The sequence below is a fragment of the Portunus trituberculatus genome, chromosome 39 (assembly GCF_017591435.1).
Source record: "Portunus trituberculatus isolate SZX2019 chromosome 39, ASM1759143v1, whole genome shotgun sequence".
NCBI classification, from domain to species: Eukaryota; Metazoa; Arthropoda; class Malacostraca; order Decapoda; family Portunidae; genus Portunus; species Portunus trituberculatus.
In genome coordinates, this window is record NC_059293.1 from 8,081,004 (window position 1) to 8,088,503 (window position 7,500).

General features: G+C 39.3%; 1 protein-coding gene across 1 annotated transcript in view; it reads right to left on the reverse strand.

The window, feature by feature from the left end:
• Nucleotides 1–6,949, reverse strand: part of LOC123515671 (ionotropic receptor 93a-like) — a 66,968-nt gene extending 60,019 nt beyond the window's left edge. The window contains 1 exon segment of the mRNA XM_045274496.1: nucleotides 6,807–6,949. The gene's annotated coding sequence lies outside the window, so the exon portion shown is untranslated.
• Between the last annotated feature and the right edge of the window lie 551 nt (nucleotides 6,950–7,500).

Sequence of the window (7,500 nt, forward strand, 5' to 3'; positions counted from 1 at the left end):
CTTTCACTACTGACTATGGCAGGAGGAAGGAAGGATAAAGTGAACGTGTCGGAGAAATAAGAGCATCATGTAAACGTCTAAATAAACACAAATGAGAGAGCATCGAAATTGTAAAACAGGAATAAAAGACGAGTAAAATAAGAGTAACAGAGATACTGGAAGTGAAAATACAAGGCAGTAAAGGAAGACAAAGGCAAACGTGGGAGTATATTATGAGTTATACCAAGGAAGATTTGAATAACCTATGTTATGAAATAGAAGGAAGGGTAAAGAATGAGATAGACGATAGATATTAGAGTTGGCACAGCGGACAAAAAATAATGAAAATACACATCGGGAGAGAAAAGAGAAAGACAAAAGTGGGATAGGTCAAAGGTTATATTAAGAAAGTTTTGAAAGAAACCCTGTGTTGCAGAACAGAAAGAAGAAGAGGGAGTGAAGAATTGTACGTTTGCGAGAAATATAATAAAGATGATGAATGAAAAACACAGGACAGGAGGGAAATGAGGAACTAAAGTGAGAGTTGACTGACTATATGAAGGGAGATATCATGAGGAAAAAAAAATACTTGTGTTGTGGAATAGAAGGAAGTATTGCAAGTATTAGGGCCGCCGTGGTACAGTGGAACCATGCGTGCTTTGGGATCCGAGGGGTCTCCAAGCGCACGGGTTTGAATCCTGTCCACGGTCTGAGTGCAGGTTGGGCTTCCTCACTCAGGGCAACGGTTTCCTAGCGGGTGGGCTTTGAGATAGGAGGTACCCTAAAAAGTATCCCCTTTAGCCCATAAATTCCCGTGAAAAGCCCACATGATATAAAAAAAAAAAGGAAGAACCATATTTTCGCGATAAATATAACAAAGGTGACAGAGTACGAATAAAAGGCAAAACCATCCACTTATCAACGGGAGATATGTAGATGGACACAGAGTAATAACAGCACTCACCGGGAGTAAGGAGAAAGAATAGTATAGATACAAGACATCACAGAGATACCAGGACATGTAAGACAAAAACACATATACGTAAAAATTGTTAGAAAGAGACAAGCATGTAGTGTTAATATAATAAAGTAATGACTGAAGTAAGTATAGAAAACTGTTGAGAATATTAGCCAGGAACACAACAGAGTTATTTATATAGTAAACACTCATACAAATTACTCTAAAAATAGATCGGCATGCAGTAAAAATAGGACAAATGACTATATATGGTGAGATTTGAGTTACTAAAAGAAATCATTAATGAAAACAAAACAAGTAAAATTACCCATGAACAGAGAAATAACCGGAAAAACTGACAGGCGTGTTGTAGAAATAGAAATAGAAACAGAATACATGATAAGAACTAAAGTATAAAATAATAAGTATAGAATAGATGAAGAATGTGTATAAAATAAAAATTAAAATACTGAGAGATAACGAAATAAAAATTATAAAAGAATCCACGAAAAGAATAAAATAAACAATAAGAATGAAGAGTAAGAATAAAGGTAAGAAAATATAAACATGTACCAAGAAACCTTAAGCAGTAATGACTAACACAATCTCAATTTATATAAGAGAATGTGCGGTCGCAGAGGTGCGCATCGGGAATCGTAGCGGCGGTGACAGTAACAAATGAACATCACGGAATGGCAGTACGATTTTAAAGACGACAAATGCATGTACTATCTCTCTCTCTCTCTCTCTCTCTCTCTCTCTCTCTCTCTCTCTCTCTCTCTCTCTCTCCTGTCTCTCTCTCTCCAACCAGTATTCTTAAACTCTATTCCTTCATAAAGACTATTTTTAAAAGAACAAAGATGATTACCCGGATTCTCATGAGTGCTTATCCCACTGATAATGCAGAATCCTTGTAAAACAATTTCCAGAATCATAAGAACACCCTTAAAAGCCCCACTAATTTCTAAACCTTGATATACGTAGACGAAATAGGACGCCAAAATATCTGAGGAAAAGGTCCCCACACGGATAGACACGACCTTTCCTGACCGCCCGACCCAGTCACCTATTTGTTAGTGAGTAAATGGTTAGGGCCCCTGACAGACTCCTACCAACCCTCAACCTTCAAAGATCAACCTTCTCCAACGCTTGGTCTTCTACGCCTTTCACAATCACAACCGTTACTAGCGTGTCTCCTTAATTTCACTCTGCATCCATAAGCCTGCCTCTCTTTCCTTAGCCATGTCCATTATTTGTATTTTTTCTCTCACTGCATCTATAAAGTCTTTCTTGTTTTATGTCCTTCTCCAGCCATACCCATAATAAACATGTCTCCTTTCACTGCATTCATAAACCTTTCCTTGCTTTAAATTCTTCAGTTATGTCTATTACAACAATGTCTTCTTTCTCTGCATTTATAAACCTTTCCTTGCTTTAAATTCTTCAGTTATGTCTATTACAACAATGTCTTCTTTCTCTGCATTTATAAACCTTTCCTTGCTTTAATCTCTTCAGCTATGTCTATTACATCAATGTCTTCTTTCTCTGCATTTACAAACGTTATCTTAATTACTTTCTTCAGTCACGCCTATTACATGCACGTTTTTCACTCATTCATAAACTTTCTCCTATGTCTTCCTCTCTTTCTCCTGCCAGATACCTAAATCCATCTCTGGCATCCACCTCCCCACATACTTTCGTCTCTCGTCTTTCCATTCACAAATCAGTCTTCCCTCTCTCTTGTATTTATCCTATACTATATCTAGCATTAACGCATTGCCTACAACATCAACTACGTATAGTATACTCTAGATGTCAATATATGATTTTGAGAGAGAGAGAGAGAGAGAGAGAGAGAGAGAGAGAGAGAGAGAGAGAGAGAGAGAGCGTGGGGGGCGGACGCTAAATGTCACTTACAAAACCAAAAGGAAGACTCCCCCCTCTCTCCCCGACTCCTCCAAAAACTTGTTAAAAAATCTGAAAACCGGCAACTGGTGAAGATGAAGAGAAAATATATAAAACACATGACATATTCATTTTTGGCATTACTTACATTTACTTCCAAATATACTTTTCTAATACTGGCCTTCTCATCTAATTTTTCTAATATTCTACTTTATCATTTCCCCTCTTATTTCTAGCAGCAATATGGTTTTCAACATCCAGTACGTTATTTGCAGTACGGATGCCATAAGAGGAAAACTCAAAGATTTATTGATTAACTGACTGACTAATTGTGTGAGTGAGTGAGTGAATGAGTGAGTGAGTGAGTGAGTGAGTGAGTATGAGTGAATGAGTGAGTATGTGAGTGAATGAGTGAGTGAGTGAGTGAGTGAGTGAGTGAGTGAGTGGGTGATTGAGTGAGTGAGTGAGTGATGAGCGCCTCTAGAAGGAAACTAACCAACATATTTTCTTTACCTTTCCTTTGTCTTCTTGCGAGCTGGAGGTGTGTGTGTGTGTGTGTGTGTGTGTGTGTGTGTGTGTGTGTGTGTGTGTGTGTGTGTGTGTGTAATTCACCACGGCCGCCTGCTGGTCACCCAGCCAGTCTTCCCTATTACGAAGCGAGCTCAGACCTCATAGACCGATCTTCGGGTAGGACTGAGACCACAACACACTCCACACACCGGGAAAGCGAGGCCACAACCCCTCGAGTTACATCCCGTACCTATTTAATGCTAGATGAACAGGGGCTACACATTAAGAGGCTTGCCCATTTGCCTCGCCGCTTACCGGGACTCGAACCCGGGCCTCTCGATTGTGAGTCGAGCTTGCTAACCACTACACTACTCGGTGTGTGTGTGTGTGTGTGTGTGTGTGTGTGTGTGTGTGTGTGTGTGTGTGTGTGTGTGTGTGTGTGTGTGTGTGTGTGTGTGTGTGTGCGTGTGTGTGTGTGTGTGTGTGTGTGTATGGCAATGTTTTCCTACTTCTCGTGTCTTTGAACAATCCCCCTTGACACATAAACAAAAAAAGTAAATAAATAAAAGATTGTGTCATACAAGGTATGGTAGATTTGGGAAGTGACATCCGTACTCCGTTATTAGGTGAATCTTTACTGCGGGATAATGTCACCGCAGTAAAGGTTAGATTTAATTGGCTATATATATAATTTCTGCCTTTGAGAAATTCCATGGGAGACTGTGGTATTTTGTAGGGTTAGAGGATAATGAAGCGTGACCCCATTAGACTGCAGCTTGTTATATCTTCTTCTCTTCTTTTACGTTCTTCTTTACTATATTTTGCAATGTTACTGTAGTCTGTAGAAATGTCTTCCCCTCTTCTCTATTCTATTTTACAAGTGGGAGATTAATAAAGTGTGACCTCTTTACATTGTAGCTTGTAGATATGTCCTCCTCTCCGTCATTATATTGCGTAAGGTTAGTGGATAATGAAGATTGAGCCCTTTATTGTAAATACGTCCTCTCTTCTTTAATATTTTGTAAGGTTAGGGGTTAATAAAGCATAAACTCTTTACTGTAGCCTGTAAATATGTCCTCCTCCCTTCTTTGGTATATTTTGTAGATATCTCCTCTTTCACCCCTTACTGTAAATACATCTCCTCTTCCCCTTTTCTGTTGATACCTATTCTCTCTCCTGACACCCATCATCACCATTATCTTGGCTACTTCCTAAAGACCACAGAGATTATTACTTTGGTTCTAATTAGTGTTGTTGTTATTGTTGTTCGTGTTGTTGATATTTACTGTTGATGTTTACTATAAATGATTGACAGTTCTTGTTAAAATACCACGTGTCTTTATTTCATTTTCTATTGCCGTTTCCACTAAAGCAAGTCAAAAGCAGTGGAGAAAAGACGCCGAAACGTGGGAATGAGATCCTGCAATGCGTGAAATTAAGGTGACAGGGAAGGTGATTCAGCGCGAAGACATGACACGACACATTAAATTGTAAAAGGGAGAAGAAAAAAAATGTTACATAAAGTTTGTCGGTATTCCCTCTTCCTCTTCCTCTTCCTCTTCCCCTTTCCACACAAAACTAAAGAAAGGAAATAAAGAAAATATATTTATGGAAAATCTTTGGTTTTGTGTACACTTAACTATGAAAATAAAAGTTACATAAGATCTATCATTATTCCAACACATTCTTCCTTCCTTATCAAACTATAAAAAAATCACCATTCTTCCAAGTGAAGGGTACGTATATAAATATGGAAAGTCTTCATCAACACAAAACCATAAGAAGATGGTCATTCCTTCGCGTTAGTTATAAAAATTTGTTTTTCTTGTACATTGAATTAAAAAAAATAGAGAGATAGATAGATAGAAAAAGAAGAAGAAGAAGGAGGAGGAGGAGGAGGAGGAGGAGGAGGAGGAGGAGAAAGAGGAGAAGAGAAGGAAGAAGAGGAGGAGGAAGAAGAAAAAATAAATGAATAAACTAAAGAAACAAAATCAAATAAAAGAAAACCCCTCGTGTTAATAACAGCAACCCTAAAATAAACTAATAAATAAATAAATAAATAATCACAAAAAAGAAAACAAGCCTACATCAAATTTACTATCACTCCCTGTCTCCTCTGCGTACCCACTGCGCTAAGTCACAAGAATCCTATACTATACCCCGACACACCGCCCTTCGATGCCAAGACGTGACGGTGACGGTTTAGCTGCCCCGCCCCCCTCGGACCTTGAGACACGAACACTGGCGATCGCTGCACTCCATTGATCACGAGACAAAGACAAGGGTGGCGTGATTCAGGTCCTTCTCGCCGTCCCGCCTTCCTCAAGAACGGATCGTCACTCCAGACCGCGTTCATGAAAATATTGGCGTCTTGTCTTGATACATTGAACATTTTCTAGGTTTTAGTGTGTTTTTTAAGTTTTTTTTTTTACAATCTTGGCAGTTTATCGGTTTTCACTGTTTTTATGTAAAAGGGGAAAACTGGCCAAGGGCAACATAAAAAAAAAAGGACACTTGGTTGACAGTTCCCTTGCAAGTCAGAGTGAGTTAGCTAAAAATAAGGGTTTCAAGTGTTTTTTTTATGATTTAATGCATAATTTTTAAAACAATTAATGGACATCACTATGGTTTTCAAGGATATTGCTACGATTGTGATAGTTTAGCAGCCTTTATTACTAATTATTCCGTTTTCTAGTGTGCTTTCTTGATTTCTGGTATAATTTAGCAGGTTCCAGGAAGGTAGAGAGGATTTTCAAAGATGTTTTTACGGTTCTGATATTTGAGAGGAGTCTCCCAGGTTGTTTTTGTGGTTCTAGAGACTTAATAGGTTCAAAAGAAGATTACTCGCCCTACACAGCATAATAGCGGAATAGTTAATAGTCTCAGAGATTGAATGTGATGAGATGATTATAAGTCTGTGTGTGTGTGTGTGTGTGTGTGTGTGTGTGTGTGTGTGTGTGTGTGTGTGTGTGTGTGTGTGTGTGTCGAAAAACAAATACCCCCCCTAATTCCCTTTTCCAGATAAATTTACATCCAACATCACTACCACCCTCCCTCAAAAAAAAAAAAAAAAAGAAGAAAAAGATAGTAATAATAATAATTCTTCCCTTCTCAAACTAACTAGGATGAAAATAGGCTAGGTTAGGTTAGGGGTATTTTTTGTCCTTTAATATTAAGGGGAATTCATGTTTTGGGATGAACTTTTAAGGAGAAATCTTGATGAAATTTAGTATGGAAGAATTAATGTACGTAGTGTGTGTGTGTGTGTGTGTGTGTGTGTGTGTGTGTGTGTGTGTGTGTGTGTGTTTCTTCTGGCCATTTCACCTTGTAATGAGCGTGTCCTTCCTACAATCCCCTGAGGAACACAAACGAACACAAAGAAAACACAACTCACCGGAACTTAACCTTCAATAATCTCAACTAAAGAAACTTAAATAAACATATCACAAGATACCTTTACTGGCCTTGAGGATGCTTCAGAGGAGAGAAATCCTTCAGGACTCCCGCAAGAACAAGATGAAAGGTGAAGGATAAGAAGCAGGCTCAGTAGGAGAGGACGAGAGAGAGAGGGAATAGCGGGCACAATCTCTCCCAGGCTCCCAGCTCTCACTGCCTCGCTCTCCCTCCTGACATCTTCCTCTCGCGGGGGGGACAGCGTGGGGAGAGGAACGGAGGGAGAGGGAGAGGTTGTGGAGGGAAGGGAGAAAAGAACAAGTTGCCATTTCGTGTATTGTCTTCCGGATTTTGTTAGCAGAAATTGAAACTGAGTCTAGGTGTGAGTAATTTTGGTGAAAGATTAGCTTGTTTACCTTAATTTGTATGCTCTCTCTCTCTCTCTCTCTCTCTCTCTCTCTCTCTCGACGGTGAACCTCTGGAATCCGTCACTCAGAAATTGACAAATCAGAAGAGTTCGTAAGCGGGAGGATAAAGAGCGCGTTTGATGCTGCTGCCGCTACTGTTTCGTTCTGCAAAACTCGTAAAGCCTCGAACATTCATGGAGCTTCGAAGACCCATCAAACTTCGAAATCTCAAGCCTCGAATACACCAGTACTCTCAATTATTCATCCCTTTCTCTGATAAACTCTGGAACTCTCTACCTGCTTCTGTATTTGTATCTATCTATGACCTGAACTCATTTAAGAGGAGGT